Raw genomic sequence first — 15,051 nt, forward strand, 5'->3', positions numbered from 1 at the left:
CTATATAAAACTTAGATGTTTAGCTACATAGAAAGTAGTGCCACTTGGATATTTTTTTTTCTTTCTTAACTATCTACTTAGCACATATCCACTCTTATTATGTAGTATTGTCAGACTTCAAATATTTCCTATCGGTATGTGAAAATTAACAATGTGTGCATATAGCCTCATCATTCTTAACTGCCACTGTTTCTGTTTTTTTACACCTTCTGTAGTCAGACTGTACTGTGGTTCATTGCTTGTTTTATGTCTTATGTTGCTTATGAATCTTGGAGTAATTCATACATGCATAGTAACTGACATACAATTAATAGTTAATACTTATTAGTTATAGAAGCGAATTGTAGTTTGAAAAGTGTTGTTGTGGTCCTTGCACTGCCTTTGCGAAGACATTTAGGTGCTTGAGACGGTTTCTTACATTATGAACATCAACAGGTTTTCACACATTAGCTGCCTGCTGGGATCAGTGAGCTCTGTGGTAATCAGCTGAAACCATATATATTGCAGTTACGCTAACAAGCTTTACTCTTCCCTTCCTTCTCAGCTTGTCGTTAAACTTCTGTGGCACCATAATCTGTCATGTGAGTAATAATGGTGATTTTGTATGTTGGCGAAAGGTAGATTTCTACAGTTATCCTGCTGTTGGCTGTTGGTTACTTTGATCTTCAGATTCTTTTGTACATCATGCATTTTTATTTACTTCATCGGTTGTTTATTCTGTCCTGTTCAATAATTTACTTCTAGAACATTCATATGTTTTGGAGGTATAATGTACATTTGCATGAAAGGACAGAAAGCTTTCAATTCTTACATGTTTTTCAATGATGATAAAAATGAATACATTCACATGCATTTCATAAAATGTGCACAGTCCTGTCTTCCAGTGGATGATAACCTTTTTGGTTTCACATCTGTTTACACAAGCATAGTTTGTAATTTTCATAAGTCCATTTGTATGTTTCCTGCTCTGTTTATCTCAGTGCTGCTCCAATGTCAGTTAACAAATAATAAATAAACGACATTTACTTAGGACAAGAAGAATACACTTTGGATGTTCCAATTTAGTTTAATAAACATTATTCCTCAAGCTATAATTTCTTAAACACAGTACATGAAAAATCATCATAGTTTTGCTTTCCTAAAAACAGTTTTTTTTAATTTACCTAATATAGCTTAGATCTTGAGAGCAGAAATTTGTATTCATTATTTGGCAGACATGGAGTCTTGGGAATAATGTTTTAATGAACTTTATAATAGTGAATATATACCAATATACAAAAGTCATGATATAGTGAAATTTGAAACTTTTTTCCATTTTTATATGTACAAATCATTTAAAGTACCAGAAGCATTTGATTTTTAAATGTAAATACAGTTGAGTTTTATTAGCATAGAGTTTCACATATTTATTTACTTTCTAGTGCTTTATTTAGTCAGCATCACAGAGTGCCAGAACCCATCCCCGCAAGGAACGGTCATGAAACAAGCAGTCAGCCATGAATGATACACCAATCTATTCTAGCATTCAGATATACTCATAAACAACACACATGCAACTATAGGCAATTTAGAGGATGAACAGTTCAGCTACTGACATATCTTTGATATGTGAAATAAAACTAAGACCCTTGTGAAAAAAACAGGTGGACACACAGATAACCTTCAGACTTTGCAAAGAACTCAACCAAGACTGCATCCAAACCAAAGAATGAAGTGCAGAGAGCCTTCACTGCATTGTGCCTAGTGCTTCAACTAACATATTTTAATAATTTAATAAAACAGGGTACTTTTTGAAATTCAAAGGACCATTACTTTAACGTACAGAATAATGAGGCTGTAAGTGTGAACATTTTGTGAACATTTGCTAGTACATGTCAAGTGTAATGTGTATTTACATATATGTATGCACACACACACACACACACACACACACACACACACACACACACACACACACACACACACACACACACACACACAGACACACACACACACACATACACACACACACACACACACACACACACACATACACACACACACACACACACACACACACACTTGTGTGTATATATATATATATATATATATATATATATATATATATATATATATATGCAAGAATGAAATTTCACTTACCTGAAACCCATAACACGGAGGCGAAAAGGTTGACAGCATCAGCACATCAACATCCCGGAGCACAGACTTACCACTCCAGGTACATAACTGATTGGCCATCCTAAACAAAATGTAAACTGAAGAAAACCACACCACCCATGTGGGGGGCTTCATCCTCCACACCCCACTATCTGGGGGGCTGCACCCCCCACCCCCTAACTAAATATACCAACTCCAAGATTGCACTACCATGGGGGTAAGGGGAAAATTTCAATAGGATGGCAAAGCAGTACTTACCTCCTGGAGTGGAAAGTCGATATTCCAGGACGTCGGTGTTGTGTGGTCATCGGCCTTTTCATCTCAGCGTTTTAAGGGTCAGGTATATACATATATATATATATATATATATATATATATATATATATATATATATATACACATTATATGTACATTACATATATCTAGATAGACAGATAGACTTATAATTTCTGGGAATGTGAAGGTGTTGTTCCAACATCAAAAGGTAAGGGAGATGACTACTGCAGTAAAAAGTGTTTTTAAATACATTTACAGAGAGTTTTAGAATTAACTTTTTGTTGCTATCCCGGTTCATTTTTGAAGTGTCAGCACAGGTTTTACTATGTCTTTTCATGCCAAAGTTTCATTTGGATGAAACCAATATGTCAAAGCTTAAAACTGCTGCAAATTAAAAAAAAAAACATTCCCTAATTCCATAATCCCGTGGTCCATTACCGCACAGCCATGCAGACATGGAGAAAACTAAAAGGCCCAAACACTTAAATCATTTCTAGCACAAAAACAGAAAATTTCTCAGCAGTGATTCATAGTGACAAACACTGATAAATAAGTTACAGGTCCTGAAAGTACAATTGTGTAGTTACTATCTCACCCAGTTCATACTCAGCAAAGAGTAGGGGACCCAGCAGGCCTCATGTGGTATTGTCTCATATCTACAATCGGTATCAAGAAAATAACTTATTAAATATGCGCATAAATAAAAGCAACAATCTGATTCATGGTTGCCATATATTAGTTTCATGTATTGTTTTACTTAGTATGAGGGGATACAATTTTTATTTATACCACACAGTATAAAGTTCTTACATCTCATTTGTCCAATCTCATTTATTTTTCCTACCATTTCATAAACCACTTTTAACATTACAACTAATGCTACATTGACCTTCAGCATCAAAGACAACTCTTGGGGATTCATTAACAGCATGACTGCGTCACAGCAAAACCAACACTACGTGCCTTCTTAGCATGATGTGCAGCACTGCTAATCACAAATGCATGGACCCAATCCAGCTGGCACAATGAGGAGACCCCTCATGACCTCAGCACAGACTTGTGGCCAAATACTGATAAGCCACCTCAAGTCCACATCAAAATACAAGAAATAATGAAGTGAGTATGCCATATCAATATCATTATCTTCATCTGTATCTACATTAACCAAAGCAAGTGTGGGTGCACAGTCGCTTACTGATAGTCTAATCACCATCAGGAGAGAAATACTGAAATATATGAGCAATAGAAAGTCAAGTAACACAAACAATGGAGCTGGAGTGGAGGTAAGTGACAGATGTCATGGAGAGGGTGAACATTAATATACAAAGTCATTTGTGTAAAAATCAGTACATGGAAATGTACACCATAAAATGTTTAAGACAATATAGCCATTTTAATTTAGTGAAGATTCACTGGAGATGTAGGATATAAAAGTAGTACAGTAATGCGATGCAGTGACACACCATACTTACAACAACAGGCAGTATTACCAGTGCTCCAGTACTATACTATGGAGATAATTAAAAATGTAAAGATATTTGTCCTAAAGTGGGACAGTAAAGAAATAGACACACCATTATAGCCATGTTGTAAGGTAAAGATGAAACACTGCAGACATCTAAGTGCAAGGGGTCATAAAGACACATAACTGTGAAGTGTATCTCATGTGCAGGCTGGTTGAACTAAAAAAAACAAGTAACAGACCTCAGGAGGAACAAATCCAGGACTCACACACAACTACGCATCTCACAAATGCTTTGGCAAGGCAGTCTTGTTGAAAGTTCCCTACAACACATTACACACCCATTCATAACTGTACAAACCAACACTATAAGTCATCATAGCCATTTTGATAACATATTCACAACTGGCCATCTTTGAAAAATCCAGATAAATAGATAATGCCAATGTTCCCCATCACAATTTACTCACTCATGACAGGATAGCTTGTTTGCAAAGCCATGGAAATAATTATCATAGAAATTATGAAAAAGGATATTGGACAACCCTAGATATTGGATCCATTCCAGTTTGGCTTTGTCAGGGGAAGGTCATGCTCAATGAATCTGGTGGACTTCTTTGAAAACGCTATTAAGACAAAAGATGAGGGAAAATGGTGCATACCACCTACATACATATAGCTAAGATAATTGATACAGTACCCTACTTGGAGACTGTTAACAAACATATGGAAGTAGGTATAAACCCCTTTATAGCACACTGGAAAACTAGCTGGATCACTGATAAGACCTTTGAGGTTAGAATCAATGAAGCCCCCTCCAAACTGGTCACCAGTGGAATTCACCAAGGTTGTGTACAAGGCCCACTCCTCTTTGGCATCTAATTCTCAGATGTTAAAGCCACAGTCTAAGGCCTCTGGTTAGCCAAGCTCACAAATGATTGCAAACTGGGAGCAGTCATTGAATCCCTCCAAGATGAGAACATACTTCAGGAAGGTCTAATGTGGACAAAAGCCAACTGCCATGGTTAAAAGTGGGTACAAGATCTAGGAGATTAAAACTCTCCAACTATGAAAGTATCACAGCCAAGTTAAATTTGTCACATTACATCAGTTTACTAAGCCAGAAAACAAGTTATACAGCAGTTGTTAGAAAGCATGCTTTTGAAGGCAGTGTTATTAGCATTGTTAAACAGACAGAAGTGCTGAGTGGATCATGAACTTTTACATACTTGACTGACAATTTGAACATCTCATCAGGAGTACACTGAGCCAGTGAAGCTGATACATGTGAAATGGGAAATTTCTGTTTATGCTTTCTGCTGTGCATTGAGGCTAAGCTAACTTGTGCAATGGTCAAGCAATCGATGGGGCTGAAGGCATTTTCTCCAGATTTTGCCATAGGATGAAAACTGATACTTACTGTTCCTTAACTTTGAATAACGATGCTGCTCATTGCTAACCATTGCATATGGAGATGTAAAAAAAAATTAAAATAAGAAATCGGGCATGGTCAAGAAAGACTGCAGCACTTAGAGGATGAAACCCCTCCTCCTGTTAAATACAAGTAGAATACTGTGGTGGTGATGCTGCGGTAGCGTTGTCTCCTCACATTAAGACGCTGTCCTGTTCGATTCTCAGCTAGAGCGTCTTCTGTGTTGAGACATGCGTGAATGGGTGTACTTTCATTGAAGGTTGTGCATCAGGGCCAGCAACTTGCATGTAAAAATCTACTGCCAATCATTAACGGACCGGAGTTACGCTGTAGCGACCCCTAACCGGGAAAAGCTGAAAGACACAACAACTTCATAGCACATTGGTTAAATAAAAGGTGTTATTGCTGGTCAGCAAGTAATCAAAACACTGATACCATGTACAAACCACTGAATTTGAACCCCTGCCTGCTTAAGTCAGCCTCTTGATTTCTGCACTAGCTGCTAATGCCACAGAACAAGTTAAACACCTCTGGTTAGAAAGCACACATTTGAAGGAATATCAACAACAGACTGCATGAATGAATATGGCTATTGCTAAAAGTGGGTAAAATCTTAGGGGATTAAAACTCTCCTACTGATAATGTGTTACATCCACGGAGAATATGTCATATCATAACTGTTCACTGTGTCATTATTGCAGAATAACAATTGTTATAAACACTGATACAATGCATACAAAACTGAACTCAAACCCCTGTCTGCCTAAATCAAATCAATTTGTCCTGTGTACCATCTTCTGATACCACAGTAAAAGGCACACAACAGTTGACTGAAAGCGCACATTCAAAGCAATATCAACAACAACATATGTGAACATATATGGTTGTGGTTAAAGTGGGTACAAGACTTAATGGATTAAAAGTCTTCAACTCTGAAAGTGTCACATCCAAATAGAATTTGTCACAACACTTCTGTTCATTAAGTCACAAAGCAAGTTATACGGCAGTTGTCAGAAAACATTCATGTGAAGGAAATGTATTAGCAATGTTAAAAAGAGACAAGTACTCAGTGGATTCTGACCCTTAGCAGACTTGATTGACAATTTGAACATCACATAAAGAGTATACTGAACCATGGAAGCTGTTGCAATTAAAATAATAACTGTCTCCTCATGCTTATATTAGTTCTGCTGTCTTTTGTACAGTCAGCCATTGACATGACAGACAGCATATCAGTACAACTGAAGACATTTTCTTCCATATTTGTCTTAGGATGTTAATTATTACTTCACATTTACTAACTGTGCATAGCAATGATGCTCTATGCCAAGCATTGCTCAACAGTGAAGATAGAGTAATTTGATTTTGCATTAAAAATCATTTGTCAATGTTGTGATGTTAAGAATGTATCACTTATGATGAGATGTCTTAGTAAGGAATGCTATGTGTGTCTAAGAATAACGCAAGGTAAATGTTAGTGGAACGGCAATCATGATGAATTATGTGATATACTCCAGATCAATGCTGAATCAGGTGAAGACACAGAGAAAGTTATACTCCTTTGAGTCTGATAACTCACAGATGAAGAGAATGTTCAAAAGGAAAATCACAACAGTGATGGCATAGGAATTGAGCAAGATGGTAGAGGGTGACAGGGACATATATAACACAAGGGTGTGCAACCCATGTCTCTCATAGTTTTATATTCATATCAGTGCCTTATGCAGTGTAGCATGTATGTGTATCTGTATGCAGTCTTCACTGAGACATGTCATGCGCATTTACAATATTTGCAGCATTATATAAAACAAAAAAATTACATGAATTTTAAGATTTCGTCTCTTGATATTTCTCTGCAAATGTTTTCAGTGGACCTGTTGAATGGGAGACAGTTGCAGACTTATGGGAAAAAGATCAAACTACATCCCATACTCTGTGGATGAGATCCCTGCATCAACTGAGCTGCACTTGGCTCGTCACATCACTCATACATTGAGTCACGAAAGCAGTTACAGAGAACAGAATCTCCTTGCATAAACTTTATTTCTGTCACATTTGCTAACTGATGTGCACTGATGCTAAGCTCAGGTATGATGATGATGGCAGTCTTAGTCTAACCACAATCATTTTTGCTCATTTTTACCATTGGATGAGAACTAACAGAAGGCTCTGCTGCTCGATGCCAAGTGTCACACAAAAGACGAGTACAGAAATAGCTATTTCTGTTCATAAGCTGGTAACAGCCATGTGTGTATGCTGTGCTCATCTATGTTTAGAACAGTTTAAAGGCAGAAAATGTGATGAGATGACAGGGCAGAGATAAAAATAGTAGGCAAGCACTGTGTAGAACACTAGTTAAGAAATTCAGAAATGATCAGGATGGAGAGAGAAAAGGAACCATATCTCAACTTCTTCATAAGCTAATAAGACATAAAAATACATATAATGTAGACATTTGTGGATAACTACATTGAAAATACTGCATTTCAATAACATAATAATGTTATCAATCTAATTGGACCAAATTAGCTATGTAATACACAAACATAAGCAAAGGAGAGAGTTACATAAGTTTTTTTTTTGTGTGTGTGGGGGACAGTAGACCTTTTTTCATTTTTCTGAGAGAAAGAGTGGAAAGATGGCACAGGATGTCAGGGATGTTAGAGGTAAATTAGAGTAGGAAGGTTAGTTATCAGGACAAGACAGGCATGACATACACGGCTGATAATAAGACACAAGATGAAGGGGGTTGGGAGGGTGACCTAATGGTTAAGGTGTTTGCCTTACAAACACAAGGTGCAGGGTTTGAGTCTCACAAGGGATAATTGGCTAGGCTTAACATGGCTCGCAAGGGCAGTTAGCTTAGTACTAACCTATGAACCTATGAAGGTACAAACCTATGAACCTATGAAGTATGGGGATAGGATGGGGCATATAAAGATGAATAGCCTGCCAGCTTAAACTCCTTACCCTGAGAGCTGTCACCACTGGGTCTTGCCTCAGTAACTGCAGGCAGTGGTCGGCTGGTAAGCACCATAATGGGATGCTTGAGCATACTTTCCATTTGGTTGATGCAGGCATTGGACCTCCTGTCCATAATCTTCCCCACAAGACAGTTGACATACTCACCACCTTCACTGGCACTGCTCTTGATCAGTACCAGTTCAACAGCACCTCGGAGAGACTTGCCTGATATAGGTAGAGCAGGTAGGGCAGGAGGAATGCAGGCACTTCTGGCAAGCCATTACCCAGATATGCTTGGTGTCTCAGGTGGAGGTGGTGCTACCACCTGTGGGGGAATGACACACCATGTCTGAGTGGTCAGTCCAAGTCTCTGTGTTGCTGCATATAATAGTAACAAAAATGGAGAAAATTAGTAAACATACAGAGAAATAGGGTGTAGAAAAAGATATAAGTTAGTGAAAATCATTTTCCAAGGATTACTTTACTGTGATGAAGAGTAGTAAGCACAGCATAAATCACACACTTTTATTATAAGATCTGAATTCCTTGTGGTATTTAGTAGTGTAGTACTGTAAGGACTATGAAGTAATATATTTAGACCATTAACACATCAATATCATGCAGTTATGGTTTGGTATGAGTTGAACCACCATCCATCATACCTGTTGTTACTGCACATAACAGTAAGGGGTGGGAGGCTGGCATAATGGTTAAGGTGTTTACCTTACAGACACAAGATGCAGGGTTTGATTCTTACAGGGGGTAATTGGCTAGGCTTAAAATGGCCCACAAGGGCAGTTAGTCTTGTACTAACCTATGAACCTATGAAGATCTACTCCTCCACCTATGCAGATAGTGACATTATGATACCACAGTCTTCACCTTTGCACAGTCATACTATTCACTGTGTGGAAAGACATAACTGTCTACTTTATTTTCCTGTGGCAACGTTGGTTCCCATTATTGTAATGAGTGGACATTGACAAATTAACAATGTATAATCAAAATGTGGACAAAAAGTGTGGTGGAACAGACATACAATGATGATTGTATGGCATTCTTATTTTTCATTTGTTGATCATCATATACAGTGAAAACATATGATGCTTTTTCATCATATCACAATATAAGTTTATTTTTAAAGTCTTCACCACTCATATTGCAATTGTCTTACTTTCAGTACTATGACATTTAAAAATATCCCTGATAACATCAAAGCCTTGTCTTTACTGTGGTGATGAGGACTGAATCCACAAACATTACCAGTTTCTGCATGCAGACTTAATACAATGAGGCACTTTTCTGGCTATGCTGTTGGCACAATGCAGAATCAACAATCTTTAATTTCAGTACTGATTGCCAGTAATTACAAGAGCTCTTTTGCTGATTAAATCCCGTACTTTACCAGTACTGCAGTTGTTACCTGTTACTTATGAAACCTAGACATGTTTCACAGAATTAACCCATGCCCACCCCAGCCCTCTCTCAGGTGTACCAGTCACTCCCTATGTCCCTCATGAGTCACTTCTATCTCTTGAGCAGCTGGAGAGAAAGAGCAACTATAATAAAAACATGTATGCTACCATTCATTGGCAGGGTGGATGGACAGATAATTATGTTAAACTTACAGTTTGGAGGTGATGACCTGTCATGAACCTCATCCTACCATCAACTGACGAGTTCAGACTTTCTATGTTTGATGATATAATGTTAATGTCAATGTTCCACTGTGCATGGAAAGTCAGTAGCATTAATGACAGTCTTAGATGCACTATTTCAGTCATCAGTCTTATACTGAGACCCAGTATAGCGCCCCTTGTAGGTGTCCGCAACTGTAATGTTTAAGGAGGAGACTCAAAAAAATCTTTGCCTCATCACATCACCTTTGTGCTCTAAAGGAAGAAATACCTTCCTTTTTAATTTACAAGAATTTCTTCTTTTTAGATCTCAGGAAAAATTGCACTAATATGACCCCAAAACAAATGTTGCTTTTCACTTCCTTCTTGTAATGATGGGAATTGGGAAGAATTGCATTTGCATGATGGATGGCAAAAAACAAATATTCTATATGTTCTGTATTGTTATGTGTCCAGTGACACTTTAAGGTGTGACGCATGGAGATTGTCCTTCCAACTGTTTGCTGCTGAGATTACCTGCTCAACAGTTACTCCAGACTAACATGGTTAATCATGGAATATCTAATGCATTTACCTAGACATTTGTAATTTTCTGATCATAAGCACATGGCAAGATTGATAAAGCAAATGGTTTTGCATAATCACCATGACCACTGTTCAATTTACATGTTAAGAGATTTTATCCCCAGACATCTTCCTTCATGCTCTCTTGATCTGTCTAACCTACACGTGTCACAGAATAACTTTTATTTAGCTTGTCCAGCAACACACATTTGCAGGGTTTTTCCCAATTGTGAGGAAAATGCACAATGAACAATGATTATCATACTTAAGGCATCAGAGGATGCAAACCTTCAAAATTACTTAATTCAAAATTATGCATCATAAGAACAGTGGAGTGAGGCAAAGATGGACTGCTGACAGTTGCAGAGCAGCATAAATCCAGTGCTGCACTGCTGCATGTGTTGTACTTCAGATGAGATGTTAAATTAAGGTCGCATCTGCTTTAGACAGCGATAGCACAAATGGATCTATAACATCCCATTGCATATATCAAAAGGAGTAGGGGAAGTTCCCCAATACCATAGCCACATTTCCCCTATCAATATAAACACCACCTCCAGTTTCCCTTGGAAAGAAGCCACTAGTCTAGTGGGACTAACCCAGTCAACAAAGGGTAAATAAACAAATAAATAAATAAAATAGGCAGTGTAGGAGTACAAATAATTATGTCAACCTATGATTATATCATAATTGGTTTCTGTCGTACCTCATGTTTCAGCTTACTCATGTGACAGTCACCAAATCATCAGCTCAGCTGAAAGATTTCTCCTCACTTTTTGCCATGAGATTTATCCATACCAACCTATGTCTGTCACTATTGCTCTTTGTTAACCATCACACAGCATTTGAGGAGTATAAAAGTTTTTTTTTTGTAATCTGTGGGTCCTTGTGTATGTACATGTACTTATTGTGAGTTCGCAACATGGTAAAAGTCACTAAGCATTATGTATGCATGCCATATATCTTTCACAGGACGTGTCAATAATATAAATTTTAGGTTTTAACAGCAGTGGAAATCACTGTAAAAATGAATCCAAGAGACAGAATTCAAGCCCGTGCACAGCTCAGTCGCACTGCAACAAACAGCGTTACACAGGTATGTCAACAAGGCTCTCAGGCAAATTGTATGAAGTGATGATCATCATAATAAAGTACACATGAAACTGAAAACAATATTATACAAAGGCATCCCAGCCTCAGTGTATTAGAAGCATGCATGCAGTATACTGAAATGGAGGCTTCCCATCAGTATACTGAGACATGGACTGTTACTGAGAATGTAATCACCTTGCATTACTTTGATGTTTGTTTTTCATGTCACATTTGCTTAGAGACAAACGATGGTGCTAAACTCAGGTGCACCTCTGATGGTAATGTCTTAGCACAAGGATAGGAATTTTATGCATTTTTCCCAAAGTACAATGACTGCCATTACCCTCGTCTCACAAATGACTAGTAGAGATGCTGCTTGATGCCAAGCGTCATGCAAAAGCTAATTAAAAAATACAAAAAAAAATCAAAAATGGTTGTATAAGCCATTTGTGTCCATGTGTGTGTTATGTTTGTGTGTTTATTGACCAGATTAAACATCAGAATCAGAAGGACATGACAGAGGACTAAAGAGGAAAGAAACAGATGCCTGTATTTATGATGGAATGGCATAATAAGAACATTGCAGTCATTTAAGTGTTAATGCTTCCAGTGCCACTGTAAGGTATGAAACATTCAAACCTCAAGCTCTGTTTTTCCTACTGAGAATATTATGGTCATTACTGACTACAACTTTCTAAGGTCAGGGTTAGCATGACTATTGCTGACAACCTGTGATATAAAGACTATGGAACACCCACCTCGCAATAATTATTGAACAAGTAGTTAATATTTTGACCACAATGACACTTTACATAGACTTACGAGTTGGACTCCTACAGAGTTCTTCAAATCTGATAAACTTTTTTTTTCAATATTATTTTGCTATATTGGCAGCATTTAGCACCATTTAACATAACTATCATTTAAATATATTTAAAGCACTGCAAATGTGACAGACCCTTGCAATACATAGGTTTTAGGACCATGGCTCTTAAACAACCAATTGGTGTAACACTAGTCCTATGTAGTACACCTGGAATGTTTGAGCCTGACTATCTCTCTGTAGCTTCTATCTGCTCTTCTCCCCAGGTGCTCAGGCATGTGCATGGCTTCAGGTAGAACTCAACACAATGTTTACCGGTTTACGCATAACTCAAGTAATGTGAATCAGAATTGCACTAGTGTGTAAAAGTGTTCTTTTAGCTTTTACCACCCTCACAATATTGCTGACATCTTTCCCACCGCTTTCTGCTCCCCCACTTTTCTCCTTCTCACCTCTCACTTTTGTTATTTCTTACTACCACTATGCCTACTATCTCTCCTAGTACTAGTACAATATCTTCTATTCTCTCTTGTTATAATCCTAATGAAAAAATAAAACCTCCTATATACTACCTCTGTCTCATTTACTTAGCTCGAATCTGCTGAACAAAGCTTCCCATCTACTGCTTAGCTAATTCTTATTACTGTCTTTTGGTCACTAAATGTCATCACTATTAACTACTACTGAATGTTAGGAATCTTTTACATTTACACTGTTTTTTAATGTAAATGCCAATTATTGATTTTTTTTTTTGATATAACGTAATGCATTTTTCAAATGTTTGAATGTTGTATTTTAATGTCTGTGTTACATCGAATAATGTATATTTTGAGCTTTTCTCCCAGAGCCTCAACTGAAAATGGGTACTTCAGGACTTTACTGGTAATCAAATGTCAATAAATAATTAATAAATAAATAACGAGCAGAGAATTAGCATATATCTCATGGCCATAGGGTTGGATTTACATAATATAAGCATGACGTAGAGCAGGGATCATCATCACACTATGGAAGAAGAGTTTACTTTTCTACAAGTAAACTATTGCCGTACACTTTTGTTCCTTTACAACAGGAGTCTGACAGTTTTCAGGTGTGTGTTACTTTTACCTCTGATTTTTTGGTCAGTGTTAGCCCTTTGCTGTACAGTGCATTTGTAGATGATGCATATAACGGATTCATTGTATCTTTCCTGTATCTGAATTTTTACAAGCTGTCTGCAGGTGTACACTGACCCCATGTGTACTAAATGTACTAGCATCCCAGCACAGTAAACTTGATTATTTTGAACTTTAGTTTGCCATATGTCATTCTAGTGTTTTTTTCAAACATGGCTATACAAGATAAGTAGTATGATGGTTTGTTTTGTGAGAGTGTATATTGTCATGCACCTTCTAGTCTTTTGTTGGTTCTGCATGAGTTAGGACTAATGCCAATGCCTGGGATTTTGGTTTGTTTTTTGCTGTGGGGCACTAGGAAAAATGCGACGTGACATATGTGCCATACTTGTGCATGTTATTATGACTATTAGAAAAAATGAAAAAAGATAGCAATTCAGATAACTTGCAGACTGTGATGATTAGCAATAACAAAGTACCAGAAAGAATAGACCTTAATTGTAAAAAAACACTGCAGAGATCCTGCAGGTAGAACTAGCTGGCATTCACTGAAGAAATAATATAAGCAGTCATCTGTGGTGAAAAAATAAAAATAGAAAATAAACTCTTCCGCTGTAAATAAATTACTCAGTTAAAGGGTTGTGCAGCGGGAACATTTTGAGCGTGAGTTACAATGGGATCAGTATCTCACCTTGCTCTGCAGGTACAAACTGGAACAGTTAATATTCTATAAATAAGGATAGCGAAATTGAAGGGTATCAAAAGTAGGCCTGTCTGTAGGTTCCAATGACCATGATGCAAGGCCATAGATTAAATTAAAGAAAAAAATCACCTAACAGGGAACAAGATCAAGAAGTATGAGTTTTGGCCTACACATTCTGGGGACATTTCAGCTTTCATCAGCAAAGCAGTTAACTGCATGACTTAGCCCACCTTAAGTGGCTTTATTTACTAATGCACTGCTATGAGATCATTCTGTGAGAAAGTCATGTGTTCATTTCCCTCTAGGCCTGTCTTTCAGTGCAGTCATAGAATCCCCCATATCACAGAATGCAGTGTTAGAATCTCCCGATGAAATACATACCCACCAAGAAGACCTGATACAGAAAAATAACTGATGCCAGAGCTATGGTCTAAAACTCAATGCCAAGAAAGGCCTAATAATATCATCCTTTCAGAAGATGGCTACCCCTTGAAACTATCTCATTGACAATACACCCCTAGGCATAGACCAGTAGACAGGGATCTGGGAATGCATGTAGACAGCAACAGCAATCTGGCCTTTGACCATCAAGTATCTACAGTGATAAGGAATACATTCTCTGTTGCACAACTTATAAGCAATGGTATGGTATCTAAATCCCAGAATGTCATTGTTCTGTTGTACTAGGTCCTCATGACCAATCATTCAGTTTCAGTATGTACCTGATCAGGTATATGCAACAACTGGAGTATCCACAGATGCTGCTCAAAAATGAAATAAGGAGGCAAGGAACATGTCCTATGTGGACTGCCTCAAAGCCCTGTCC

This window comes from Protopterus annectens, chromosome 5.part0 (genome assembly GCF_019279795.1).
Source record: "Protopterus annectens isolate FY-2018-M chromosome 5.part0, PAN1.0, whole genome shotgun sequence".
In the NCBI taxonomy this organism is placed as follows: Eukaryota; Metazoa; Chordata; order Ceratodontiformes; family Protopteridae; genus Protopterus; species Protopterus annectens.